The sequence below is a fragment of the Pelophylax lessonae genome (genome assembly GCF_965119305.1).
Source record: "Pelophylax lessonae genome assembly, chromosome: 1".
Classification (NCBI taxonomy): Eukaryota; Metazoa; Chordata; class Amphibia; order Anura; family Ranidae; genus Pelophylax; species Pelophylax lessonae.
Genome location: NC_138768.1, coordinates 784,507,471 through 784,521,933, shown reverse-complemented (window position 1 = coordinate 784,521,933; position 14,463 = coordinate 784,507,471).

Genomic DNA, 14,463 nt, shown 5'->3' with positions numbered 1-14,463 from the left:
TGCTGGCCTCGATCTTCTCAAAGCCCCCAACCTCTCCAACACACCCAGCACAAACCCTGGGTCTCACAAGGAGACCACAGACAGCAAACCTAGTACTCCACAATATTCCTATAGACACCAAACCAGTCGGTAAAAAAAAATCAAAATTGGGAAATTTATATCCATTAATGGTCAAACAATGTAACAAAGGAGTGATGATAGAAACATAACAGTTCACTTAATGTACAGAGAAGTTCACAACACTACGTAGGCTAAAATGTTACCAGTCACCCAGGTCAGCTTAAACAATAACACTGTCACCTAGAATGCAACAATGAGAAGCAAAGGCAATGGAAATATCTAAAACCCCCCAGAGCTATACTGCCTATGAGCACAAGAGTGGCTATGCTAGGCCTAAGGCTGCCTGAAGGACACCATCTCAGCCCTATATTTTACCACAGTTACGTAATAGTTTGCGTTTTTAGGGTTGTATTCAATATCTGCAAAGAGAGATCACACAAACATTTGTAGGTATAGCATGACAGATGCAGATAAGTAATAATATTCTAAAATATAACAAGACCCCTCCATTTTTTGGCATGGCTGATTCAGATGACCAGAATCAGGCACATGCATGATGGCAGCTCTGACATGAGACAATTATTTCAAGTTTTTGCTGTAGTACAGATACAATAGGGCTCAAATGTAAAGAAATGGCCAACCCACCCCCATTGGAGCAACATGACCTTTCAAGCACTTGATCAGTTTGGAATGACTTTTCTCGGTATGAAGTCAGCTAAGGTAACCAGGATATTGGAGGTTTTCTTTCCTAGATATTGTGGGACAACTTTAATAAGGAAATATAATATATGCAATTTCCCCATCACTCTACCAACCCCACATAGGAAACAGAAGGTGCTATGTGGAATAATTAAACTATAGGCAGTTCTTGAGTTGTTTCTTCTGCCAGCTACCTTTGGGGCCCTTTGAAGCCTTGATTCTTTAGGAGTGTCAAAAGAACCTGCATCCAGTCATAGCACGCTAGAGAATTGGTGTTGTCTTTGGCTCAGTTGTAAAATAGATATAAAGGTAGTTCAATAAAGCAGTGTTATCTTGAATAAAAGATTTGCATTATGTCCTACTGCAGGTCGTATGCAATAGGACTAAGTGTACCTGTAAGGGGTATAGCGGATTCCAAGATAACCCACTTCCTGCTAAACAGTGTATATAGTGGGTTAAATCCTACGGTGTAGCGTTAGTAGTGGAAGCAGAAGGGGCCCCTCCTCAGTCTCTTTTCTAATCTCCAGTGAACGGCATTGTGATTGGTGAAGGGTGGCCTCTCTATCTGTTTTTCTCTGGCTGTTACACTGCGGTGAGACAGATAGTGCAACGATATACTGCCCTCCAGTAGTGGTGGCTCAGGGCACAGGCTCTCCTCTTGGCAAGGATACCGTACGGCTAGGTAAGCTGTCACCAAGCTGATACTGTTCCAGAATTCAAAAGTCCCGATTTGCGTTGCACAGAGTAGACATGACATAACCAGAAGTATCCACCTGCTTAATGCATTTCGCTCCACCCAGGAAGCGTCCTCAGAAGTTGGAGGATTCTGGTTTAGCACCTCCTACTATACCCCCAACTACTTCCTCCTTTACCTTTTACCCCCATGCTTACTTCTTCCTGTTTGTTCCAATATTTCCCTCCCATCTGCAGTTGCTTCCTCCCCACATTACATAACTACATTGTATGGATTTTCTTTTGAATTATTTTTATGACTTTACCTCCCTATGTTTTTCCCATTTACTTTGTAAATTGTTTCAGAGCAGCATCACACATCTCCACATTCACATTATTAGAGTCATAATTAACATAATAAATGTGCAAAAATGTAAACAACAATGAAAATAAAAATAAAATAAAAATAGAAAATAAAAATATATATTTAAATATATTTAAAAATTAATCATCATAAGATTTTTTTTCAAACAAATGTTGATATGTTACTATCAATTTTTTATATCAATAAAAAAATAATTGTACGTATGAATATGCATGCGTGTCTTAGAACTTTTCCCTGTAAAAATATTTAAAATCTCCACTTATTTATCCATTGTTCGTACTCTTCGTTCTTTACTACTTTTAGATGCTCATAGATGTTTTATTTCATATTTCTTATTATGAAGTTTAGTTTCTTTTCCCTAATAATTTTGTATGAAAAAATGTACCGGTATATCTATTTCCACGTTTAGACCCACAGGCATCATAGTATTGAGCCTGTGGATCCAAAATGTTTCATTTTGTGAAATGGCCTGTTTTTTTATATACCCCCCCCCCCCCCGCCAATGATCATTAATTCTATCTATTGCACACATTTTTGGGTCTTTTGGATCTTTATTGTGATGTTTCCTAAAATGTTCTGACATGCTATGGTATTTAAATCCTTTTTAATATTGTTTATGTGCTCTCTTTATTCTGATTCTCAAATCTCGGGTAGTTCTACCCGCGTACTGTAACCCACACGTACATTCTAATAGAAAGGTGACGTGCGTGGTACAACACGTGATACATTTTTTATATTCTCAAATGTCTCTCCCGTATTATTAGATTTAAACTGTGTGATTTTTCTGTTGGTATTTTTGCATATCTTACATGCCATGCATCTTCCGCATTTATAAATACCAATCTGATTTAAAAATGTATGTAAGGGCTAAGTTGCGCTAATGGGTACTACATCCACAGATAAATGTAAGATGAAGCACACTAATGATAGTCCAACATTGGTGACAAGTCCGTATCCAAATGAAAGGCACAGTCCAAAACAAACGATTCCAGTGGCAGATGATTAAACCAACATTTAATTCTCCTTACCAGAATGCAGAATAGAGTTCGCCCAATACTCAAGTCAGATCTAAACGCTCAGCCTTCGGTCGGTGTGATCAATTAGTCCTCTCAACCACAAATAATGATCATATGCAAAGAAAAAATAGACAGTACATAGCGTAATACTGTTGAATGCTATTTCGTCACCAAGAGGAGTGCACACCGTCACCAGATGGCTAATAGTGGAAAGCACCAGTAACCTTAGGTCCCAAGTCCTCACCAGATGTTCAATAATTAAGGTGATGGTAAAAATGAAAGTGACACACAGAGACCTCTCCCGATATCACTGCCTCTTACCAGATTAAAGATAAGTGAGGGCCACACAGTCTGAAATGGAAGTGACACACAGAGACCTCTCCCGATAACACTGCCTCTTACCAGATTGTATATAAGTGAGAGCCACACAGTCTGTCGTCCCGTCTCCGGAGCCGATAGCTCTGATGGTCCCTCCAAATATCAAATTCTCCCAGAATGTGTTGGGTTAAGCCACTCTCCCCAGAAGCCAATCCTTAGAACAGGTGTCACCAGGAGAGATTCTAGGGCCTACCGATCGGAGGAGTGTCGAGAATTCGAACCAAACCGGTATGGTTCGAATTCTCGACACTCCTCCGATCGGTAGGCCCTAGAATCTCTCCTGGTGACACCTGTTCTAAGGATTGGCTTCTGGGGAGAGTGGCTTAACCCAACACATTCTGGGAGAATTTGATATTTGGAGGGACCATCAGAGCTATCGGCTCCGGAGACGGGACGACAGACTGTGTGGCTCTCACTTATATACAATCTGGTAAGAGGCAGTGTTATCGGGAGAGGTCTCTGTGTGTCACTTCCATTTCAGACTGTGTGGCCCTCACTTATCTTTAATCTGGTAAGAGGCAGTGATATCGGGAGAGGTCTCTGTGTGTCACTTTCATTTTTACCATCACCTTAATTATTGAACATCTGGTGAGGACTTGGGACCTAAGGTTACTGGTGCTTTCCACTATTAGCCATCTGGTGACGGTGTGCACTCCTCTTGGTGACGAAATAGCATTCAACAGTATTACGCTATGTACTGTCTATTTTTTCTTTGCATATGATCATTATTTGTGGTTGAGAGGACTAATTGATCACACCGACCGAAGGCTGAGCGTTTAGATCTGACTTGAGTATTGGGCGAACTCTATTCTGCATTCTGGTAAGGAGAATTAAATGTTGGTTTAATCATCTGCCACTGGAATCGTCTGTTTTGGACTGTGCCTTTCATTTGGATACGGACTTGTCACCAATGTTGGACTATCATTAGTGTGCTTCATCTTACATTTATCTGTGGATGTAGTACCCATAAGCGCAACTTAGCCCTTACATACACCCATTTTTGCTTGTCACAATTTAAGTTGCTGCTGTGTTATCTAGTATTTAGCGCAGTTATATCTTTCTTTTATACTTGATTTAAAAATGTAACAGTTTTGCTCGGTGGGTCTGGGATACTTTTGACCAGTCTATTCTATATTGATGGTCTTTTATATATGAATTTGGGCCTTTAGGGAGGATTTTCTGGAGTATAGGATCTCTACATAGTATTGACCAATGTTTTTAAAGCTTTTTTCTATCTGTTTGTACTGTCTATTAAATTCCGTATTAAATGCTTTGCTATAATCTTTTGTTTTTTTTTTTTTTTTCGTTTGGGCTGTAACAATTGTTCTCTGTTCATGTTTTGTAACTTTATTTTTTTTCAAATTCTGTGCCTTATATGCTTTTTCTATGAATCAATCTAAAGTCATATCTGCTTGGGATTCAAAATTACTTTGTCTTGCACAATTCCTTTTTATTCTGATTAGCTGGCTTTTAGGTATGGCTTTCAACCACCTAGGCTAGTGGCCACTTCCTACCGGATGGTACCCTTTTCGGTCAGTTTTTTTAAAATGGGTTTTTGTACCCAGTTTTTCCTTCCAATGGAATATTTCCAAATCTTGGTATTGTACCTTATCTTAATCATAGTTAGCAGTAACAGATATGGTATATTTATTTTGATTTATTTCCTCCACAAAATTCCTTAAATTATTCTCTGATCCCTCCCAAATTATAAAAATATCATCAATATATCTGTAATATGCTTTAAATTCTGGTTGTTTTTTCCATGTATTTCTTCATTTTCCCACCTGCTCATAAAAATATTAGCTACCGTTGGGGCATATTTTGCCCCCATTGCCACTCCCCTTTTCTGGGCAAAAAACTGTTTGTAATGCCAAAAGAAATTTCACCCAATTGCTAGTTTAAGTGTTTTGATCATAAATTCTTTTTGTTCTCTTTTTAATTGAGTTTTGTTGTTGAGAGCCCATTCTATAGCCTGAAGTGCATCCTGTTGGTCTAGATTAGTGTATAGTGAGTTAACATCAATGATAGCAGGTATGCAATTTTCACGTATTGGAATATTTTTTATTTTATTAATAAGATCTCCACGGTCTTTGATGTATGGTGGATAGCTTTGTGCTATCGGTTGTAGAAAATGGTCCAAATACTCCTCTATCCTAGAAAATATGGAATTGATTCCCCTAATAATAGGTCTCCCGGGTGGGTTCTTTTAATTTTTATGTTTTTTGGGGACCTGATATATTATAGGTATTTTTGGGACCTCAGGTATCAAATTGTGTGCCTCTTTTTTATTTATTATTTCGTCTTTTTGTGCTTTTTTCACTAATTTTGTTAGTTTGGCTTTCAGTTTATTGGTGGGGTTTACTTTTTATTTTTCATATGTGTCTGTGTCTGAAACTAGTCAATTAATTTTCCTTTATGTAGTCCTCTTTGTTGAGGACCACAATCCCTCCTCCTTTATCTGCCGGCCTGATAATTATAGTTTTCTATTTTTCCAGTTGTTCTATTCCTTTCCTAATGTTTCTATCCCATTTTATTGGTTTTACATCTATGGCTTCTATTTCTCTTTCTATCATCATTTTACAAAACCTCTAAACAATTACTTTTTTCTTTTTAGGGTTAAATGTCGATTGGTTTCTAAGACCACTGTGCACATACTCTGTTTCTTCCTGTTTGTTAATGTAATTTTTTTCTGCAAAGTGCTTTTTAATATTAATTTTTCTCAAAAATTTTGAAGATCTATATATGTTTTAAAAGTATTTATATTTTGCTGTGGATCATATTTAAGACCTAGTTGTAATACTATTTGTTCCTCTTCCATAAATATTGTGTTACTGAGATTGTAAATACCTAGGCTGATGTTTAACTTTTTCTTTTTTTTTTACCCCCCTCTGCACCCTCTGTATTTCCACTTGTATCTTCTCTTGTTTGGTTGTGGTAATAGTTCGGACCCTGAGGTCTCTAATGATTGTTCAAACCTAGTGGTGCTCCCCAGTAAATCCTTCTTCCCCTTGGTTTGTTGTATCCCCTCCACAGGTGGGCCCCCACATTCTCTCTGGTGAAAATCCCCCCAATAATTGTAAGGTGGGTTATGGTATGGTTGAGGTGGCCCATAGCGTTGGGGTGGTGGGGGTTCATTATGTCTTGGGGGTGGAGGTGCTGTTTACAGATGCCCTCTATCCACTCTGACAGAGCTTGAGCTATTTTGCAAGGAAGAATGGGGCAAAAATGTCACTCTCTAGATGTGCAAAGAGACATACCCAAAAAGACTTGCAGCTGTAATTGCAGCAAAAAGTGGTTCTACAAAGTATTGACTCAAGGGGGGCAGAATACAAATGCACGACACACTTTTCACATATTTATTTGTAAAAAATGTTGAAAACCATTTATCATTTTCCTTCCACTTCACATTTATGTGCCACTTTGTGTTGGTCTATCACATAAAATCCCAATAAAATACATTTACGTTTTTGCTTGTAACATGACAAAATGTGGAAAATTTCACGGGGTATGAATACTTTTTCAAGGTACTTGTAAAAGAAATGCACACTCACCAACTAGAAATGACCACAAAAGGCCTCAATCATTCTTCGCCATGCTCAAATGGAGTTCTTTATATCGTTCTTCAAATGGCCCCAGGGCAAAGGAAAAATAGATCCACAACACTCAGACACTTAAGCTTAAAAAATTTATCAACCGGTGTAATAATCAACACACCCAAATAAGATGATAAAAAACATAGTGTAGTATTTTATTCAAATCGGGGAATATAGGTAAAAAAGTATTGCACTTGCATAGCAAGTAGTGATGAGCCGAACACCCCCTTGTTCGGTTCGCACCAGAACACCGCGAACAGGGGAAAAGTTTGTTCGAACAAACAAACTCCATTGAAGTCTATGGGACTCGAACGTCAAAAAATCAAGTCCTCTTTTTGATGCTTAAATGTAAGTTATTGCCTAACTAAAGTGTATGGGGGTCTGGGTACTGACCTGGGGAACAAGTAGCAATGCCAAATTGCAAAAACTATAGTCTTTAAAGGAGCAGTGATTTGCTGATTTTAATAATGTTTAAAGTGAAACTATAAAAATTAAAATTTCTTTAAATATCGTGCCTGGGGGGTCTCCTTAATGTGCCTGTAAAGTAGAGCATATGTACGACATATGTAGCCTGCTGCCGCAATACTTACATTTCTAAAGAAAAAAATGTCATATACAAAAATTACATACAAATTTGAAATCGCATGTACTTGTCATACAGGTGCAGAAAATTGGGCCTTGGTTGTTGGTGGTGCCTGAACACCACAACCCCTCGCAGTTACTCTTGCTGGTCACAGGAATGGGCCCTGCTGGGCAAAGAGTTTGTGCAGTAATCCTAGCCGGGTGGCATCTCTTACGCCCCATGGCGCAGGGTAGGAAACTGCAGGAGCAAGAGGAGTGTGTGCGGTAATCCTAGCAGGATGGCATCTCTTAGGCCACATGGCCCAGGGTAGGCCGATGAAGGAGCGTGAGTGCCTGTGGTAATCCTAGCCGGATGGCAGCTCTTACTCCCCATTGTCCAGGTTCAGCCGCTTTAGGAGCGCAAGTAATCCTAGCTGGATGGCATCTCTTAAGCCCCATGGCCCAGGGTAGGCTGCTGCAGGAGCCCGAGGAGTGCGTGCGGTAATCCTAGCCAGATGGCATCTCTTACGCTCCATGGCCCAGGGTAGGCTGCTGCAGGAGCGCGAGCAGTGTGTGCGGTAATCCTAGACGGGTGGCATCTCTTACGTCCCATGGCCCAGGGTAGTTCACTGCAGGAGCACGAGTGAGTGCTTTAATGCTAGCCCAGTGGCAAATCTTATGCCCCATAACCCAGGGGAGGTTGCTGCAGAAAAGCGAGTGCATGCGGGAATCCTAGCCGGGTGGCATCTCTTACATCCCATGGCCCAGGGTAGATCCTGCAGCAGCGCGAGGAGTGCATGCGGTAATCCTAGCCGGGTGGCATCTTTTACGCCCCATGGCCCGGGGTAGGCCGCTGCAGGAGCGCGAAGAGTGCATGCGATGCAATGGATATACGAAAAGCTGCTGTAAGTAGCCATGTTGTTCAGTCATTACAAGTCAGCCATGACAGGCAGAACAGTTATACACCAGTGATATTCTCCCCCCTCACCACCTCAGTTAACTCATGGAATGCATATGTTTTACACTTCAAAAGAACGTTTATCTCAACTCAGAGACATAAAACCACTAATTGAGCCCTGGCAGGATGTTTGTTTCTTCCAAAACAGGCCTGCCGTAAAACTTTGAACAAATCTATTAAGGATAACCAGCTGTTCATTAAAACTAAAAAAAATACTCACACGATTCATAAATGCTGACAGGAACATGACACATTAACACTAAGTATATATTTGGATGAGAAATGTCAGAATAGAAGATAGCGGTCAGATCTTCCCTGGGTGACAAGTTTATCTGACATATTTTGTGTTTAGTGTCCATGGATGCAAAATAACACGCTGAATGATAAACTATCAGTTTAAAGAATGTAACCATTACGTATTTCGAGATATGAATAGTGGTATAAAACTGTCCAAAGAGGACAGACCTGGTATTGTCATAACCCCAGGACAGCCCATGGCCACTCCATTTTAATTGGTCAGGGGCATCTGTCAACACCCCTTTGATCCCAGAGAGAAAAAGGGACCAGTGCTGAGTTCTCATGGTAACATCAAGAAGGAATATCTATCAAGTTTGAAAACTTTTCACAACTTGCTCATTGATTGAACTCTGATAACACCCAGGACATTGAATGCAAATATTCTTCCTTCTCAAGTCTACCTTATTTTTCTAGTTGCTGAATTGTGTCTCTATTTCTTTAAACCACCTTTTTTCTGTAATTATTTTATTTGCACCAACTTTGACCTTTTCATTATTAAAACTTTATTTTGAAAAGTGTTAACCTTGTCGCTAAGCTCTTACTGCAAGCTAACAAAGAACGTGTCTCTTAAAGAGTGCTACTGTATAGAATAAATCATATGAACATACCTGTCTGTGATGACAATTGGTGTTACAGATGATTGTTCTAAAAACATATTTGGTATTTCTAAAATTAAGAGCTTCCTCCTGCTCTGGAAACAACGGAGGTGGTGGCATTAAAAGGGTTAATTGCTTAAATAGCCCAGTGACAATCGCTCTCAACCTGCTGGCACCTAGATTGTGGTCCCGTGAACTGGAAAATCTTTGTGCAGGTTGCAGCTGAGAGTGGCAATGTTACGTAGGTGACGGCAGGGTGTGAGATTGGCTGGTCCTTTGTCACGAGTTAGTGAGAAGCGCAGGGATCTTCAAAGGTTGGCAGACCCCTAGCAAATTCAATTAGTTACATCAGCATCAGGAGTTTGATAGCTGCTGTTGATCCAGGACTGATTCATTTTGATAAAAGTCAGCTGGTCAACAGAGTCTGAGGACAGACACACTCTTTTGTCCGTCACAAACCTCCAGCAGCACTGAACGTCCGTTCAGAAAGCACACTGGAAGCAGGACAGGCCAGTAGCTCTATTGCATATAGAGCAAGTTCTGGCCAGTGGTCCATCCTCAAGACCCAGCAAGCTAGTGGATGCTCAGCCGGAAAGGTCTCCAAGTCTGCTCTTGCACCTAGATAATCATGCACCATATGATGGAGAAGCTGCTGATGGTTGCTTAATAACAGCCCTGGGTGCTGCTGAGGACAAAAGAACTGTTTAAAGGCATTGGTCAGCCGGCCGCCTTCTCCACCGTTCCTCCTTTGGCTGAAGGATGCATCAGAAACACGTCCAGAGAATGTTGACCTCCTAGTTTCTGGAAAGGTGGTACACCATTTTTTTTTTCAAGGCCTCCTCAAGATGTTTCATCCTCTGCTCCCTCTGCAAAGGCAGGATGAACTCTGCATCTTTACCCTTGTAACGTGGATCAAGAAGGGTTGCCAACCAGCAATTATCCCTCTGCTTCATAGCACGAATCCGCGGGTCCTTTCGCAGGCTTTGCAGAATCAGGGAGCCCATGCAACATAAGTTGAAGGAGGCATAAGCTTCTGAGTCCTCTGGGTCTCTATGGATGACATTGTCAGCAGGAGCAACCTCTCCCCAACCATGTACAACTTCTGGTGTTTCTGGGGAATCAAAACCATCCCCTGAAGACTGCTTTATGCTATCCTCTGCATCCATGCTGCCAAAATCCTCATATTCCTCTTCCTCCTGTGTGTTCTGTGGCCCTGCAGGAATGATATCTGCATAAAGGGGGCCTTGTGAGGAAAGGAAGTCCTCCTCTTCCTCCTGCTGTTCTGCTTCAAGTGCCCTGTCCATGATTCCATGCAGCGTGTGCTACAGCAGGTAGACTAGCGGGATAGTGCCACTGATGCATGCATCATCCCAGCTCACCATCCTTGTGGCCTCCTCAAATCGTGACAGGACGATGCATGCATCCTTAATCAAAAGCCACTGGCGTGGCGAAAGAAAGCCAAGCTCCCCTGACCCTGTCCTTGTTCCATACTCACACAGGCCATCTGCTGCGTGTGCAGCCGCTGCAGCATTGCCAATGTTGAGTTCCACCTGGTGGGCATATCACAAATAAGGCGGTTGGTGGGCAGGTTGAATTCCCATTGAATGTCAGATAAACGAGCACTGGCATTGAACGAATGGCGGAAATGGCCACAGACTTTTCTGGCCTGCCTCAGGAGATCTTAGATCTGCACCACCAGATTTAGAACATGTTCCAAGCATGGAAAATGTGTTAAGTATCCCTGTCGGAGGGCGGAGAGAAGGTTGGTGCAATTATTGCATATAACCATTCCTGGCTCAAGCTGTCGTGGCGTCAACCATCTCTGAGCCTGCCCCTGCAGAACTGACAGAATCTCTGCACCGGTGTGACTCCTATCCACTAGACAGACCAACTGAAACACAGCATGGCATCTTTTAGCCTGACTGTTTGCATAGCCCCTTGAACGCTTAGGGAGCACTGCTGCTTCAGAGGACAATTGAGCAGAAGAGGACATGAAGGAGGAGGTGGTGGTGGAGTAGCCACATGTGGCAGAAGCAGCACCAGCTTTTTGGAGGTGTGGTGGCAAAAACAAGCTGCAACACTGAACCCTGTCCTGCATCCTTCCCAGCTGCCAGCAGAGTTACCCAGTGCGCCGTGAAAGAAATGTAACGTCCCTGTCCATGCCTGCTGGACCAAGAGTCAGCAGTAATTTGCACCTTCCTGCTGACCACTTTGTCCAACGAGGCCAAAACACTACCTTCCACATGACGGTAGAGAGCCGGAATGGCCTTACGTAAAAAGAAATGCCTTTTTGGGACCTGCCACTGTGGTGCAGCACATTCCAGAAATTTGCAAAAGGGAGCAGAGTCTATCAGATGAAAAGGCAGCAACTGTAATGCTAGCAGTTTTGCCAAGCTAGCATTAAGACGCTGAGCATGTGGATGCCTGGGACAGTATTTCTTTCTACGGTTCAAAAACTGGGGTAGTGAAATTTGCCTACTGCTCAAATCAAGTGGTGGTGTACGTTTAGCAGATTGGGTACAAGTCTCTGTGCCACTCATTGCTATACCATAATCCCTCTCAATGCTGGTATTTGAGAAGGCATGAGGTATAGTAGGGTTAGAGATCACAGATAAGGAGCAAGGTGATGTATGCTTGTTTTTATCTTGTGGCTCTTTCAGGTGCAGTTGCCAATGGACTGCATGGCAGGTCGTCATATGCCTTGTCAAGCATGTGGTGCCCAAGTGGCTGGTGCTCTGGCCACGCTTGATCTGGTTTAGACAGATGTTACAAACAGCAACTCTGCGGTCTACTGCACATGTGCTGAAAAAAGCCCACACTAATGAACTTTTGGGAGTCTGCTGGGAGTTTGCAGCATCCTGCACCTGTGGAGCTGTGCTGTGATGCGATAGGTTGGCTAGTGCTATGGCGGCCCCTGGAGCACATCCTGCCTCGTTGGAATTGTTCATCCTCCTAATCCTCCCCCTTCTCCTCCTCCTCTATTCTGTCAGGCACCCAAGTACAGTCAGTGACCTCATCATCCCCTCCCTCCTCGTCACTGGTGCAAACTTGGCAAAATGCTTCAGCTGTGGCAACATGACTGCTGGTTTCTTGTCCATAATTGTCACCCCCTCTCTCTAGGCTCACGTTATTCCCTTCATCAAAATGGGAACCAACATCACAGCTTTCAAATTTCTGCGCATACTCCAGCAGCATGTCACTGACACTATGATCGAATAGTTCAGGTGACTCCTTGGTGCACGATGGTGGGGCGACAGAAGGAGTAGGCGTGGAGAAGGAGCCTGTGGAACGGGCCGCTTTGGCAGCTGCGGTGGAAGGCAAACTACTGTGAGCATGGGTTTCAGAGGACAAGGAGGATGAGGACGGCTTATGGATCGACTCCAGCAACTCTTCCACATGCTGTGGCTGAATAGCATGGGCAGCACCGGAAATAAAGGACGGGCGTGCCCCGCCCTCAGAGGATGCACTATATCGACTGTGACCACCACTTTTCCCAATGGACACAAAGGCTGCTTGCCCTCTTTTCATGGCCTGTGAGCGTCGACCTCTCCTTGTCGGCCTTTCGGACATAATGTTGATACAGATCAATATAGGGTATACGCAACAGACCAATAGATACTCAATGATCTGATGTGATGTAATCTATAGCCCTATAGGTGACCTGTGTTGCTTATAGATGTACGCAAGTGAGCGATTATTACCAATACTCTCACTGATGTAATGTAATCGATAGCCCTATAGGTAACCTGTGTTGCTTATAGATGTATGCAAGTGACCGATTATTACCAATACTCTAACTGATGTGATGTAATCGATAGCCCTATAGGTGACCTGTGTTGCTTATAGATGTACGCAAGTGAGCGATTATTTCCAATACCCTCACTGATGTGATGTAATCGATAGCCCTATAGGTGACCTGTGTTGCTTATAGATGTACGCAAATGAGCAATTATTTCCAATACACTCACTGATGTGATGTAATTGATAGCCCTATAGGTGACCTGTGTTGCTTATAGACGGACACAAGTGAGGGATTATTACCAATACTCTCACTGATGTGATGTAATCGATAGCCCTATAGGTGACCTGTGTTGCTTATAAATGTACGCAAGTGAGCAATAATTTCCAATACTCTCACTGATGTGATGTAATTGATAGCCCTATAGGTGACCTGTGTTGCTTATAGACATACACAAATGAGCGGTTATTATCAATACTCTCACTGATGTGATGTAATCGATAGCCCTATAGGTGACTTGTGTTGCTTTTAAAAGTACGCAAGTGAGCGGTTATCATCAATTCTCTCACTGAGAAAACTAGGGCAGAGCATATTACACACATAATTAACGATGATGGGAGGATGGTTACAGAAGACACTGAAAAAGCAACTGTGCTGAACGCTTTTTTTTCCTCAGTCTTTACACAGGAAAAGGAGGGGTACACTGACCATGACTGTATGGTTAGTAGTAATACATAGGTCTTGCCGCTATGGCTAACAGAGGGTGAAATCAGGGAAAGCCTGGATAAAATTAACACAAACAAATCACCAGGCCCGGATGGTGTACATCCGAGAGTACTCAAGGAACTCAGTAAGATTATATCTAGACCACTGTTCCTGATCTTTGCTGACAGTATTATGACAGGAAATGTACCAGGGGATTGGAGGAAAGCTAACGTGATACCGATATTCAAAAAGGGGCAGAGGCATATCCTGGGAAATTATAGGCCTGTCAGTTTGACATCGATAGTATGTAAACTTCTGGAGGGGATGATAAGGGACTATATCGTAGCGTTTGCTAAAGACAACAACATCATCAGCAGTAATCAGCAGGGGTTTACAAATGGGCGTTCTTGTCAAACCAATCTCTTAACATTCTACGAGGAGGTGAGCTGTGAGCTAGATAGGGGCAGACCAGTGGATGTGGTGTACCTGGATTTCGCTAAGGCATTTGATACAGTTCTCCACAAGTGCTTACATTATAAAATAAGGTCTGCAGGTATCGACTGCAGGGTTTGCTCTTGGATACGGAACTGGCTAAAAGGGCGTGTCCAAAAGGTGGTAATAAACAGCGCATACTCAGACTGGTCTGAGGTGGTAAGTGGGGTCCCCCAAGGCTCAGTCCTGGGACCAACCTTGTTCAATTTATTCATAAACAGCATTGAGGACGGGATCAGTAGTTCTATATCAGTTTTTGCAGATGACACAAAATTGTGCAGGGCAATAACAGCACAGCATGAGCAGATATCC